Below are 15,227 nucleotides of genomic sequence, written 5' to 3'. Positions count from 1 at the left end.
CCAAACTGAGGACCCAGTTTATGATATATATATATATATATATATATATATATATATATATATATATATATATATATATATATATATATATATATATATATATATGTATGTATAATATATATATATATATATATATATATATATATATATATATATATATATATATATATATATATATATATATATATATATATATGTATGTATATATATATATATATATATATATATATATATATATATATATATATATATATATATATATATATATATATATATATATATATATATATATATATATATATATATATATATATATATATATATATATATATATATATATATATATATATATATATATATATATATATATAATGACACACACACACACGGAAAATTTAGATACCACACTTTCATTAAGAAATCTGTCATTAAAAACTGAGCGTAGAGCTAGAGCTGTTACTGTGGAGGATCTGTCTCGTTTGAACACTGTTCATCAGTTAAGATTGTGGCTCACACGACCAAGCAGGCTGACTACCAAAAACCTTAGGTAATATCCTGTCTTTTATCGTGTGTTGTTTTCTTCTGTTTTATGTTGCTTTATGATGATAAAAGGCTAAAAAACTCCATCAATTAGTTAATCAAAATTAATATTTTTGGAGTATCAGTACCAAACTTACATCATCCCGGTGCTTTTACAGTAAACAAATGCGAAAGATTAAGAACGAACAACGTTTTGCGCTTTGTTTAAATGGGTAAATGATCTTGTCGATGTAACGTCAATTTATGATAAATTCATATTAGCCATATTTAAAGTGATAAGTAACAAAGGTAAACAAGGTTGGTTTGCCTGAGCTTTGCACGAGTCTGTTGCTGTGATAAAAGTATGTACACTCGGCAAGAAAAGTGAGGATACAGTTTTTTAAATCTTCGGACATATATTGCTAAATAATGAGACATCTGGCAACTTTAGAAAGGGGAGGAGCTTCAGTCTTATTGTGTTTGTTTTTTGCTTGACCTCCCATAACTTTCAATCATATTCTATGGTTCTGAAATCATTGATACTTAAATGCAGTAGTAAGCTTTACAGTATTCGTTCAAGTTGTAATTTGCAGCAACAGTTCTGAGCAAAATAAACATTTTTCCACATAACCTACGAAGTAACCTTGCACATATGAATTTATGACACCACAATGAACGGAATGCTTGCATAATCGGAAACGCGATCTTCCATAATGAAATCAAGAGTTAAATTTGAGCTATGTCCAACGAAAAACTTGGGGAACAATAAAGGAACGAATGCAATGTTATGGAGAGAGAGAGAGAGAGTGAGTTGCTGTTGTGTAAGCCTAGGCCTATATGTAGAGCTGCTCATTTCATTATTTTTTTCTTTTAGAGATTGCGCGATACTATATTTGCATAGTATGTTTTTGAGAGAGAGAGAGAGAGAGAGAGAGAGAGAGAGAGAGAGAGAGAGAGAGAGAGAGAGAGAGAGAGAGAGAGAGAGAGAGAGAGAGCCCAGGCCGACATGTAGAGCTACTCATTTCATTATTTTTTTTCTTTTAGAGATTGAGCAATACTATATTTGTATAGTATATTTTAGCAAGAGAGAGAGAGAGAGAGAGAGAGAGAGAGAGAGAGAGAGAGAGAGAGAGAGAGAGTATGGCAACGTTAAAAACATCCAGTTACTTGTGTTTTCCCACCGAAGTTATCGCGGTACTCCACACATCATAGAGAACGCTCTATGGATTTAAATAGATTGGGTCAACCTGCCTAACTGTCACAACATTTACTGCCATTAATTCCAGCTGACCTTTAACACCGTGAAATACAAATATGAATCTGTAAAAATTAAAGAAATTATCATTACCTCGTATGATGATGCAATAATAAGCCTGATCATAACGGAAAACTAGTAAATATTGCCGTTCTGATAAACAGTACTACACCGAGATATCCACACACTATCTTTTAGATCTCTATGAACGAAGTCATCTGAGAACTTCTGATTACTTCGGACATGCATGCTGTTTTTAAGTATCTGAACGTTTTTGTTTTGCAGATTTAACATATATGATATAATTTGCATTGTATTTTCATATTCTAGAGTAAATTTACCGAGATTATGTGTTTTCTGTAAGAAAAAAATTAAAATTCGATGAACGAAATCTAAAGAAAACTGTATCTTCACTTTTCTTGCCAAGTGTACATTAACCCTTAAACGCCGTCTGGACGTATTTTACATCGACAATAATTGTCTGTCGGGTGCCAAGTGGACGTAAAATACGTCGACCACAAGATTTTTTCAATATTCATGGAAAAATACTTATAGGCCTCGTTTGCAAAAAATTTTTAAATCACGCGCCTTGGGGGATGCTGGGAGTTCACGGATCACGCTGTTGTTTTGTTTACAAGCGTGACCCAGCTGCGCATGCGCGAATTTCTTTCTTATCCCAAAAGAAAGGATCAGCTAACTCTGCTGAAAATCTCAGAAATTCTTTAGTCACGTTGTCGTAATTTTTGCACAGTTTTCTATTAGCCTTTACATAAAGTTTTATATATGTAAATGTGCGCAATTTCATGTAGAATACAACAGAAAATAAATCATGGTTGTAGCTTTTATCAATTTTGACATATTTTCATATAAATCACGATAAGTGCAAAATTTCAACCTTCGGTCAACTTTGACTCGACCGAAATGGTCGAAAAAAGCAACTGTAAGCTAAATCTCTTACATTCTAGTAATATTCAATCATTTACCTTCATTTTGCAACAAACGAGAAGTCTCTAGCACAATATTTCGATTTATGGTGAATTTATGGAAAAACTTTTTCCTTACGTCCGCCCTAACTCTGCTGAAAATCTCAGAAATTCTTTAGTCACTTTGTCGTAATTTTTGCACAGTTTTCTATTAGGCATTACATAAAGTTTTATACATGAAAATGTGTGCAATTTCTTGTAGAATAACACAAAAAATAACTCATGGTTGTAGCTTTTATCAGTTTTGAAATATTTTCATATAAATTACGATGTGACAAAATTTAAATCTACAGTCAACTTTGGCTCGACTGAAATGGTCGAAAAACGCAATTGTAAGCTAAAACTCCTACATTCTAGTAACATTCAATCATTTACCTTCATTTTGCAACAAACGGGAAGTCTCTAGCACAATATTTCGATTCATGGTGAATTTTTGAAAAAAACTTTTTCCTTACTTCCGCGCGCGGTAACTCAGCTGAAAATCTCGGAATTTCTTCAGTCACCTTGTCGTAATTTTCGCACTGTTTTCTATTAGGCATTACATAAAGTGTTATACATGAAAATGTGCGCAATTTCCTGTAGAATACAACAAAAAATAACTCGTTGTAGCTTTTATCATTTTGAAATATTTTCATATAAATCACGATAAATAGAAAAAATTCGACCTTCGGTCAACTTTAACTCGACCGAAATGGTCGAAAACTGCAATTGGAAGCTAAAACACTTACAGGCTAGTAATATTCAATCAATTACCTTCATTTTGCAACAAACGGGAAGTCTCTAGCACAATATTTCGATATATGGTGAAATTTTGAAAAAAACTTCTTTTTACGTCCGCGCGTTACGAATTCACGCATCATTTTGTGATAATATTTCCTCTGTGTTGCTTTGATCGTTTTACAATTTGTTATATACAAAATTCATCGCAATTTAGTGTACAATACAACGAAAAAAAATAACTCATTAGCTTTAAGGGGATTGGCCGGTTTCCGACTTTTTTAACGACAGGTTGTTGATATATAGGGGATTTGTTAAAGGATATTGTGTGGAACTTCTGGGGAAAAAATTTTTGTTCGGTGACCTTAGGTTTTGTGACGCCAGAGCATTTTACGGCCAAAAATGGCCATTTTCAAAATGCATCTCCTCCTTTGCTTTTTGTTTTTAAGGGATGAGATTTGAACCACGTATAAAACACATATGGACCTTTGATACAAAGCCGGGGATTTTTGATTTTTCAATTATTTTTCGAGATATGAATTTTTTTTTTTTCAATGAAATTTTCCCGGAAAAATTACAGAAAAAAAATTGCCAAAAATCAGAAACTCAAAATATTAAAATCCCCGGCTTTGTTTTAATATACCATGTTTCCCCATGTTATATTTAAAATTTCATTTAGATTGGTCCAATACTAAGGGAGGAGATGCATTTTAAAGGCGAAAAACTTATGTTTTGAGAAACGGGCCTTCAAAGTTTTAGTTACATAAAAAAGTAAAAGGGACTTCAAAGACTGTTACAATTAATTCTATGGTTTTAATTTTTATTTTTGGGTATTAACTAATGCAAAATGATTATAAATAAGAATATTAATTGATTATTTATGTGCCTAAGACACATTCTTATAAATTTTAGGTTCCTGGTCCCCTGTCTGATCTTGCTGCAAGGTATTACTCTAGGGTATCATAGTTGCCTACACTTTTTTATTAGAGTCTCGAATCCATCCCTTGCCAAATGGATCCTGGGAATTACTTTACATTCACAATTAGGGATTCGTGATTCAAGTAATTCATCAAGTCTTGCTTCACTTATTATGATAATTTTATTTTCAGGATCGTCTATAATATCAGCCTCCGAGCTACTGCTTTCTTTTTCTAAAATATCTTTGCCCTTTGGTAGTGACGAACAAATAAAAAGGCGTTTAGGGGTGGATGTGGTTGGTCTCTGGTCAGCAGAGATCGCTGCCTGCGCCGTTTGATGGGCGACAGCTCTCTCTCTCTCCGTCGCTCCATTCCCCTCTATGGCACTAATTTCTTGAACTCTTTCTTCTACTTCTCGCCTGGACTTTTCCACTTGGCTTTTCTGCATTCTAGAAGCATGAAGTGAACTCTTGGACCTTTTAGGCACGGTGAAAAAACAAAAACACCGCAGAAAATACAGAGTTCAGTCAAGGCTAGCGAGCATGAAAAACGTGTCCTTCTAGCTTGGAAGTTTATAGGCAACTCTCGGCCACAGTCGGCGTCATGGTATGACGTGTGCGTTGTCATGGCTAGGAATAACTAAAAAGGTGCCGAGTAGGATATTATTGACATTATACATTTCATTTCAAAGGTAGTTTTCGTAATATATATCGCAAAAACTATACCAGACTAAATCATTTGCGCTACTGGTGTTTTATGGGTATATAGTTATTGTTACATTTTAGGCCATAACTAGAGAAATACGGCAAATTTTAGCATAATATTTCGTGGACACATTCTTGAACCCTATACGAAGCCATAGAATTTTTTTCAGCAAATCGAATTTTTTAAAGATTATTGGGTTTTTTTAGGCGGCCGATCCCCTTAACTGTTTTGCTCACAGCACGATTTTTATACAATATATGAAATTTTTTTCGCAGTGTCATATATTCCAATATTTATATATGACAATGATATTTTTTTTCATTTCTGATGGTTGCATACTAAACTTCAGGCAATGACAAAAAAAGGAACCAAAAATGAACTCTTAATCTTAAAAACTAAGCGTGCTGTGATTTTTTTAAAAAACTTTTTTTCAGCTTCGGCACTAACTCCCGAACGCCGCCGGAATATGGCAGACACTTTTGTAAATAGAGGCTCGGCGTTTAAGGGTTAATTGCTAAAATAAACACTGTGCCACCAAGGACACTTCCCTGTGGAACACCATTTTCAAATGGAAATGTTCTAGACAGAACATCATCAATTCTCACCTGGAACCTGCAATTTCTCAAAAATTTTTGTATAAACCTAGGTAAATGTCCACAGATGTTGTTTTGTAAAATTTTTAATATAGCATACCTTCGTGTAGTATCGTATGCTTTTTCAATGTCAAAAAAGACAGCTACAGTAGTTTGTTTTATTTCAAAACCTCTACGAATGTGGTCTTCTAAGCTTGAGAGCGAATCTAATGTAGATGTTATGCTGTGACCCGAATTGGGTGGGAGTAAAAATTTTATTTTCTCGAATGTGCGATGTTAGTCGAGCATTTACCATTTTCTCAAACATTTCGCAAAAGCAGCTTGTTAAAGAAATTGGTCTGTAATTATTTACATTACTGGAATCCTTTCCAGGTTTGGGGATAGGAATTGTTACAGCTTTATGCCATTCACCTGGAAATAAATTTAAAAGCCATAAATGATTATAAAAGGTATGTGGCAGATCATCTCAAAAGAAATACTGTCAACTCCAGGAGCAGATTTACTGCTGGTCAAGAGAGCATATTCCAACTGTTCCAAATTAAATTTTCTATTCTAATAATTATATATATATATTCTATTGCTTCAAAATTTATTGTTATTAATTCTTTTTTATTTTTCTTTATGCATAAGTATTTATCTAGTTCTTATCACTACTTATATTTGCTAACTTTTCTCCTATTATTACTTTTTTCTCCTATTATTACTTATTTCTTTTGGATCAAGTGTTCTTTTCCCATCTTTCATTATGGCATGTCTGGGTGGTTTAACATGGGAACCATTTATTTTCCTGAATTTTTCCCATATTTTTTGCATGGGAGTATTATTAGAGAAATCTGATACGTATTTCCTCCATGAAATGATTCTTCCCTGAATTACTTTTTTTTAAATTTTGCAGATATTTTGGTGTTTGGAGGTTTTAATGTATAAATTTCTAGTAACAATACAGTAATTTTCTGTAAAGTTCCTTCTAATATCAGTAATGTTTTATTAATGTTACTGAACTTTCTATTCAAATTATCTAATCGTTTCGCTACTGAGTGTTTTATATTTATTAATTCTGTTAACTTATCAGACCACCATGGAACTGTGTTTTGTTGGATGGGGTTTTGAGCTTGGTATTGCTTTATCAGCAGCATTTTTAATGAAATCAACAAGAAATTTATTAGTTTCATTATGTTCTTTTTAAGTATTCAAATGGTGGGATATTTCTAGAGTGCATTTCATATCTCTACCAATCTGCTTTATAAATGTTATAGTGAGGGACATGTTTTGCAGGATTATTTTGTAATAAGGAAATTAATACTGGGAAATGATCCTTGGTGTGCAAGCCATCAACCATATTCCAATCTAATCTGTCAACTATACTTGTTATAGAGTTAAGTCTACTGAGGAAAACGCTCCAGTTTTTGAAAAATATGTGCTAATTTCGTCATCATTTATACAGCACATGTCGTTTGAATCGTTGAACTCTTCTATTTTATTACCTGTTCTATTCGAGTTTGTACAATTACAGTCCCTTACTGGGTTGTGAGCATTAAAATCACCTACTATTAATGTAGGTTACTTGGTATTGTTAAGTAACTCTTTTAAGTTCATCAGTGTCAAAATTTTTATTAGGTTGGTTGTATATAAATTATAAATTATGCAACTATCGTTCTTTATTCGTATTTTAATACTTGATATTTGCAAGTCAGTAAAGTTTACAAGTACTCTGTCATAACATACAATACTTTGTTATGTACATATATAGCAGTAGCTAAATTTCCTTCTTCTCTAGATGTAGATACTAAGGTATATTTACCTACAGCTGATACTTTGTTGACATGTTTTATACATAATATCGTTGGTTTGTATTCCCTAGTAATCATCGTATTTCTCCCAAATGTAATCTGGTATGCAGGCCATATATGTTCCATTGTATAGAATAATTATTAAAATATTATGTGTTCAAGTGTCATTTTCTTTTTGTGGATCATCAACTTGCATTTTTTCTAAAATTTTATTTACAATACGTTAGGAACAGATAGGGAAAAAGTGTTTAATAAATAATATGAAGCGATGTGACCAATAAATAAAATAAAGATATGAAGTTTAATGAATGATGTGATTATATATATATATATATATATAAAATTTTTATCACACCGTGATTTATATACAATCATGAAGCTACAAATGTCTCTTAATATCGAAATTCACGCTACCTCAGTATATCTCCGTTGGAGAATTGTCGCCAAAGGGAATTTATATAAGTGATAAATGAATTGGAATCGTGGGGACACGAACCCGCGACGAAAGCCTATTCAGCGACTCCAGTTGGCGTAAACCATTGAGCCATCAAAGAGAGGTATAAGTCTCTTGCCGAGATGTCGTACTGTTTTTACCCGTCGTGAGCGGGGAAAGTGTACTAACCTCGACAATGACCCACCTCCGCCATGACAGTTCATTGGTACGTTTGGAACACGCAGCTCTTGTTATGAAATTTTTATCACACCGTGATTTATATACAATCATGAAGCTACAAATGTAAGCAATATCGAAATTCACGCTACCTCGGTATATCTCCGTTGGAGAATTGTCGCGAAGGGAATTTATATAAGTGATAAATGGTGGAATCGTGGGGACACGAACCCGCGACGAAAGCCTATTCAGCGACTCAGTTGGCGTAAACCATTGAGCCATCAAAGAGGTATAAGTCTCTTGCCGAGATGTCGTACTGTTTTTACCCGTCATGAGCGGGGAAAGTGTATAAGCCTCGACAATGACCCACCTCCGCCATGACAGTTCATTGGTACGTTTGGAACTCGCAGCTCTTGTTATGAAATTTTTATCACACCGTGATTTATATACAATCATGAAGCTACAAATGTAGCTTAATATCGAAAATTCACGCTACCTCGGTATATCTCCGTTGGAGAATTGTCGCCAAAGGGGAATTTATATAAGTGATAAATGAATTGGAATCGTGGGGACACGAACCCGCGACGAAAGCCTATTCAGCGACTCAGTTGGCGTAAACCATTGAGCCATCAAAAGAGGTATAAGTCTCTTGCTGAGATGTCGTACTGTTTTTACCCGTCGTGAGCGGGGAAAGTGTACTAACCTCGACAATGACCCACCTCCGCCATGACAGTTCATTGGTACGTTTGGAACACGCAGCTCTTGTTATGAAATTTTTATCACACCGTGATTTATATACAATCATGAAGCTACAAATGTCGCTTAATATCGAAATTCACGCTACCTCGGTATATCTCCGTTGGAGAATTGTCGCCGAAGGGAATTTATATAAGTGATAAATGAATTGGAATCGTGGGGACACGAACCCCGACGAAAGCCTATTCAGCGACTCCAGTTGGCGTAAATCATTGAGCCATCAAGAGGTATAAGTCTCTTGCCGAGATGTCGTACTGTTTTTACCCGTCGTGAGCGGGGATAGTGTACTAGCCTCGACAATGACCCACCTCCGCCATGACAGTTCATTGGTACGTTTGGAACACGCAGCTCTTGTTATGAAATTTTTATCACACCGTGATTTATATACAATCATGAAGCTATAAATGTAAAGCAATATCGAAATTCACGCTACCTCGGTATATCTCCGTTGGAGAATTGTCGCGAAGGAATTTATATAAGTGATAAATGAATTGGAATCGTGGGGACACGAACCCGCTGACGAAAGCCTATTCAGCGACTCCAGTTGACGTAAATCATTGAGCCATCAAGAGAGGTATAAGTCTCTTGCCGAGATGTCGTACTGTTTTTACCCGTCGTGAGCGGGGAAAGTGTACTAGCCTCGACAATGACCCACCTCCGCCATGATTGTATATAAATCACGGTGTGATAAAAATTTCATAACAAGAGCTGCGTGTTCCAAACGTACCAATGAACTGTCATGGCGGAGGTGGGTCATTGTCGAGGCTAGTACACTTTCCCCGCTCACGACGGGTAAAAACAGTACGACATCTCGGCAAGAGACTTATACCTCTCTTGATGGCTCAATGGTTTACGTCAACTGGAGTCGCTGAATAGGCTTTCGTCGCGGGTTCGTGTCCCCATGATTCCAATTCATTTATCACTTATATAAATTCCCCTTCGGCGACAATTCTCCAACGGAGATATACCGAGGTAGCGTGAATTTCGATATTAAGCGACATTTGTAGCTTCATGATTGTATATAAATCACGGTGTGTTAAAATTTCATAACAAGAGCTGCGTGTTCCAAACGTACCAATGAACTGTCATGGCGGAGGTGGGTCATTGTCGAGGCTAGTACACTTTCCCGCCACGACGGGTAAAAACAGTACGACATCTCGGCAAGAGACTTATACCTCTCTTGATGGCTCAATGGTTTACGTCAACTGGAGTCGCTGAATAGGCTTTCGTCGCGGTTCGTGTCCCCACGATTCCAATTCATTTATCACTTATATAAATTCCCCTTCCGCGACAATTCTCCAACGGAGATATACCGAGGTAGCGTGAATTTCGATATTAAGCGACATTTGTAGCTTCATGATTGTATATAAATCACGGTGTGATAAAAATTTCATAACAAGAGCTGCGTGTTCCAAACGTACCAATGAACTGTCATGGCGGAGGTGGGTCATTGTCGAGGCTAGTACACTTTCCCCGCTCACGACGGGAAAAACAGTACATCTCGGCAAGAGACTTATACCTCTCTTGATGGCTCAATGGTTTACGTCAACTGGAGTCGCTGAATAGGCTTTCGTCGCGGGTTCGTGTCCCCACGATTCCAATTCATTTATCACTTATATAAATTCCCCTTCGGCGACAATTCTCCAAAGGAGATATACCGAGGTAGCGTGAATTTCGATATTAAGCTACATTTGTAGCTTCATGATTGTATATAAATCACGGTGTGATAAAAATTTCATAACAAGAGCTGCATGTTCCAAACGTACCAATGAACTGTCATGGCGGAGGTGGGTCATTGTCGAGGCTAGTACACTTTCCCCGCTCACGACGGGTAAAACAGTACGACATCTCGGCAAGAGACTTATACCTCTCTTGATGGCTCAATGGTTTACGTCAACTGGAGTCGCTGAATAGGCTTTCGTCGCGGGTTCGTGTCCCCACGATTCCAATTCATTTATCACTTATATAAATTCCCCTTCGGCGACAATTCTCCAACGGAGATATACCGAGGTAGCGTGAATTTCGATATTAAGCGACATTTGTAGCTTCATGATTGTATATAAATCACGGTGTGATAAAAATTTCATAACAAGAGCTGCATGTTCCAAACGTACCAATGAACTGTCATGGCGGAGGTGGGTCATTGTCGAGGCTAGTACACTTTCCCCGCTCACGACGGGTAAAAACAGTACGACATCTCGGCAAGAGACTTATACCTCTCTTGATGGCTCAATGGTTTACGTCAACTGGAGTCGCTGAATAGGCTTTCGTCGCGGGTTCGTGTCCCCACGATTCCAATTCATTTATCACTTATATAAATTCCCCTTTGGCGACAATTCTCCAACGGAGATATACCGAGGTAGCGTGAATTTCGATATTAAGCGACATTTGTAGCTTCATGATTGTATATAATATATGTATATATATATATATATATATATATATATATATATATATATATATATATATATATATATATGTCATTAAAATTCTGTGGATGTACCAAATTGCTAAGGTTACTTTGTGTTACCCTCAAATTTCAATTGTAAGACGTACGATTCAGATTAGGAACCCTCTTGCACAACTACATGCCATAACCATTCATAAAGCACCATCACAGCATCTCTAGTTGTAATGATGATGTGCAAACAAAGGGGGAATTTGATACAGCTTTTGACATCCATTAGAACATCATGACACTTTTCCTATGGCATCAGCAGATCATCAAAACCTATAATGATAAACAAGATGCACGGACATGCAAACAATCAAAATAAACCTAATTACATGTGGACTTATAAAATTGTGGGAGACCAGTCTCTATGGCATACCTGAAATATTGCACAAAGTGTTTTTGGTCATTCACCAAAGAGGTCCCATTGGTGCTCCCTGAGACCAATGATCCTGTCAACTGATTTTGATCAATGGAAGTGTGCTGAATCACAATATTGTATAATGAATGCTAATTAACCTTGTGCCAAATGTGATAAAAATAAAACAAGTAATACTCAAACAGATAATGAACAAATGGAAACTTGATTATTACAGTCCATTAACTCGCCTCCAAGCAAACCAATGAATGAAGTTATAATTTGAAAAAGGAATTGTATCACTATTCCATTACAAAAAATATATTAACAACTACAACTAAATATTCAAGTCATATCAAGTAAAAATACTTTATTGAAAATGAAAATAATTATGACATATTACTCACAAATATAATCATCTTCACGAATGTCCGCCTCTTCATAGCTCCTAACAAGAAAACTAGCTTTTCGTCTCGGATTTTTCCTGATTCCTGGTCTAATGTTCTCCTTTCCTAAATGGAGACGCTGCGCCACAATTTCCTGGGATTTGTCACTGTATGTAACTGAAGTTACTGGAGGCAAAGGCACCACCTTTAATGAAGATAGTTAACTAATAATCATTTAGATCAAACACAGAATGTTAATTAGTTCACTGAGTTTTTTCCTGTTTTGTTTCTTTCAGAATATCTTAGCACATTGGTGAACCACTCAATTACGTTATCACTACCATACTGCAGTATCCAACTTTAAAAAACAAATCCCAACTTGTTTGAATGAACACAACTAGCTGGAATTTCTAACAAAGCATGTATTATACAAAAAAGTATTTACAATAAAAAATAAATAACATTAATAATTGATTTGTCTCTTAGAGTTACTACAGATAAAGCTGAGCTAAAATAGGAAAGGGCCAATAACAAAAACTGGTAAATGTCTAAGAATAACCAAATAAGGTGGGCTGCAGGAACCTACATTTGGATTCAGAGCTTCATCAGAAAATAAACTTCTATCACTATTATCCCAAGGCAGTCTGCACTACTATCTAATGTAATATTCCTTTTCTTTTTTATTGGCAGTATATATTATGCAAGAACCCTTAAAATGGATGAAACTATTATATGCCATAACAGGATCTTTTTGTTACAAGCTCCTCTTTTGGAATTTTGTCCAGTCCACCAAATATCCACAAACCCACGTTCCCCTTCACCCTATTCTGGCCTCCTACAGAACTCTAAATTACAAAATGAACAAAATTTTCATTCCCCTTTTGGAGGCCCTGACCAGTAACAAGATAACTGTAGCTAACTGTGAACCATTTAAAAAATGCATTTTTCCATAAGATTCTGACCTTTTCACAGCAAGCTTTGACAAGTCATTATTCACCAATGTACTGTTGTGAAAAACCATGGATATAATTTTAGACAAACTTTATCCCCACACCTGATTCTTTTTATCATTACTTTAATTGTTATTTCAAGGTGTTTTTAGAACTGACCATGCTGGACACAGTCTACCATTTTTAATGGCGTGCTTTTCAGACAAATAGAGGGGATACCCTTGGGTTCTCCTCTTGAACCAACATTTGCCAACATCTTCATGTGCTCCCTGGAGGAGTACATATTCACATGGTGGCGTCAGGCCTGCGTGGGTGGGATCAGTTGATGTCATTGTGAGAATTTTACTACACCAGGGATTTGCGCATGCACAATAGAGGAACTAAAAAAATTATAGAAAAAGAGGGTACGAAACAGTGTTTCCAATAATGTAATCCTACATTTTATAAAAAAAAAAAAGAATGTAAGATACGAGGGAGAAGCGTGGGCAGGATGAGCTGATTTCATTGTGAGAAATTTACTATGCCAGGGATTTGCGCATGCGCAGTATAGGAACTGCTTGCCTGGCATATTGATGCCTGAGTTACACGGTAAGGTATGCTTTAGCCTATGGAAACCACCAACTGTCCGAAAATAAAAAAAATTTACCCCTACCACACGTACGAAAAATGTCGGTAAATTTTACGTAACATTACGTCAGTCAGAAAAGAAGGGGGGTGGGGATTATGTAATATTACGTCAATTGGACAGGAAAGTGTTAATAGTACAATGTAAACAAAAATATTGATAAAATGTTATTTCACTTGCAGAATCCACTTATACTGTATTATATTGATCTGTTATCATCATATGTATATAAATAACCGATCGTCCTGACATTTGTAATTTTTACACTCTGAGAATTAGCTGATTGACTGATTGAGCCTACTACCAAAAGAATTAGGAAATTTTTTAGTTGCTAAAAGAAACAAATGTATTAACAGAATTATTTTTAATTTCATATATAAAAGTTTATGATACAGTAATTCAGAGAGAGAGAGAGAGAGAGAGAGAGAGAGAGAGAGAGAGAGAGAGAGAGAGAGAGAGAGAGAGAGAGAGACCTTAAAAATAAAACTCAATTCCCCTATATTCAAGCACAGACATTTTCTCTCATACAGTATTGAAGCTGTCCCGTTTTCTTTTCTCAGATAGGGGAAACATTTGGAATTCACAAATCGAGTTAAAACTGTGCAATACTTAAATATTTAAATATGCATTAAAAAAAATACCAAATTACAAATGCAATCACCAGTGATAAAATATTCTCTTATGTATGTACAGTCACTCAAAAATATTTTGCAACATGTTCCAGAAGTTTTCGTTCACCTAAGAGTAATTTCTTCTTTTGATATTTACACGGAAATGTAATTTTCTTATTCGATTTTCATTATTAATCATACGGTTAACAATATAAAAAAGAATGGCGAGTGAAAAATTCATATTACGAAAAATGATGAAACATTTTGAAAAATTTCACTTCAGATGATTGGGCAAAAGAGTCAAAGAAGAAACTATATTTCGAATCCAGATAAAAGCTTATTGACTAATAAAATGATATTGAATGTTCATCAATGAAATTATATATAAATAAAGAAAAAGAATTCAACCATTATCATTGTCAAAAACAAAAAAGAAAAAAATCTCATAACGTCGTATGTTATCGTTGACTCCACATTTGGGCAGGAAAGTTAAACTAAACTGTCTTGTACTTGCTCCGTAAGATGGGCAACAGACGCAGCCGCACCACAATCATTAGCATGCATAAGACTAATGTTTCTATCGTAGATACTGCTTGGCAGCTTAGCGTAAATAAAACAACCATGTATAGAGGTATAAAACAACAGAGAGAACGAGGAAGTATGATAAATTCATTGTAAAAAGTGGAGGACGACCCAATTGTTGCACTGCTATTAAGGATCATCATCGGATGATCACTGAAGGAGGCATCAAGGAGCTCTGCCTAACTTCCCTGACAACCGGTGTTGCTATAAACAGAGAACATTACACTCTCCCTTCAAGTTGCTGCTCAAACCATTCGTAACAGGCTACATGAGACCAAGATATTATTTCATCATATTCCTGCCAAGAAACACTTCATATCAGAGAAACGCAAAGAATAGAGGTTAGGGTTTGCATTACAATATAATCCAGTGGCCGATGATTTCTGTAAGTCACCTTTTGCGATGAGGAGGAGACACT

General features: G+C 35.4%; 1 pseudogene; it reads right to left on the bottom strand.

Annotated features, from left to right (window-relative positions):
* The window catches only part of LOC136831444 (zinc finger protein 624-like), a 378,392-nt pseudogene that overhangs the window by 221,352 nt on the left and 141,813 nt on the right, over positions 1-15,227 (bottom strand).

Source organism: Macrobrachium rosenbergii, chromosome 48 (genome assembly GCF_040412425.1).
Source record: "Macrobrachium rosenbergii isolate ZJJX-2024 chromosome 48, ASM4041242v1, whole genome shotgun sequence".
Lineage (NCBI taxonomy): Eukaryota > Metazoa > Arthropoda > Malacostraca > Decapoda > Palaemonidae > Macrobrachium > Macrobrachium rosenbergii.
This window is presented reverse-complemented; position numbering and strand designations above follow the sequence as displayed.